Raw genomic sequence first — 820 nt, 5'->3', positions numbered from 1 at the left:
TTCTTCTTCTTCTTCTTCTTCTTCTTCTTCTTCTTCTTCGTACTGCTCCCGCTGCCTTCACCCCGTCCCCATGCGTCATTGCGGTAAATCATTATCCACTTACCACTGCAAGCGGCACATAAAAATGATGACCCTCGTCTTTAAACTGCTATTTGCGTTTCACCCCCCAACCCACCACCACCACCACCACCACCACCACCACCACTACTACTACTACTACTACTACTACTACTACTACTACTACTCAAAAGATTAAATTAAGACTATAACGCAGTGAGTCCCGAAGTGGGCGGTATTGGCACTCTGGAGGACGATGAAATTTTAACCCTTGGTCAATTCTCATCGAATAGTCCTCAAGTAAACAAGACGTTTTGAAATGTTCATGCAGAAATGCAGACAGTACGAAACAATGTCGACAGTGATGGAAGATGAAATCCTTTCAACCATACCCAAATCTTGCATCCATTTGCCTAAGGATGCTCGCAAAGAAGTTCAGTCAGAAATTAGAGCCACTGATTATGTTACAGGTACATCAGTAAAAGAAACTCCACGTTACACGTCCTCTACTGTAACGCAAAATGCAGGAACTTCCACCACGAAACAGCAAAGTGACGTTCTTTTGAATTGTCGAAATGAAGCATAAACATACATAGAGATCTACAAATTGCAGGCGTTGCGTAAAGAAAAAAGAATATATGTTGCCGGGGGCAAATGAATCGGTGATTTGCTTCATTTCAAGAATAAATTCATAATATGCAATTTGAAAATCCCTCTGTGAATCCGCAGACCCCTCCCATATATATATATATATATATATATA

The sequence above is a fragment of the Octopus bimaculoides genome, chromosome 6, assembly GCF_001194135.2.
Source record: "Octopus bimaculoides isolate UCB-OBI-ISO-001 chromosome 6, ASM119413v2, whole genome shotgun sequence".
In the NCBI taxonomy this organism is placed as follows: domain Eukaryota; kingdom Metazoa; phylum Mollusca; class Cephalopoda; order Octopoda; family Octopodidae; genus Octopus; species Octopus bimaculoides.
Note: the sequence above shows the minus strand (reverse complement) of the source record.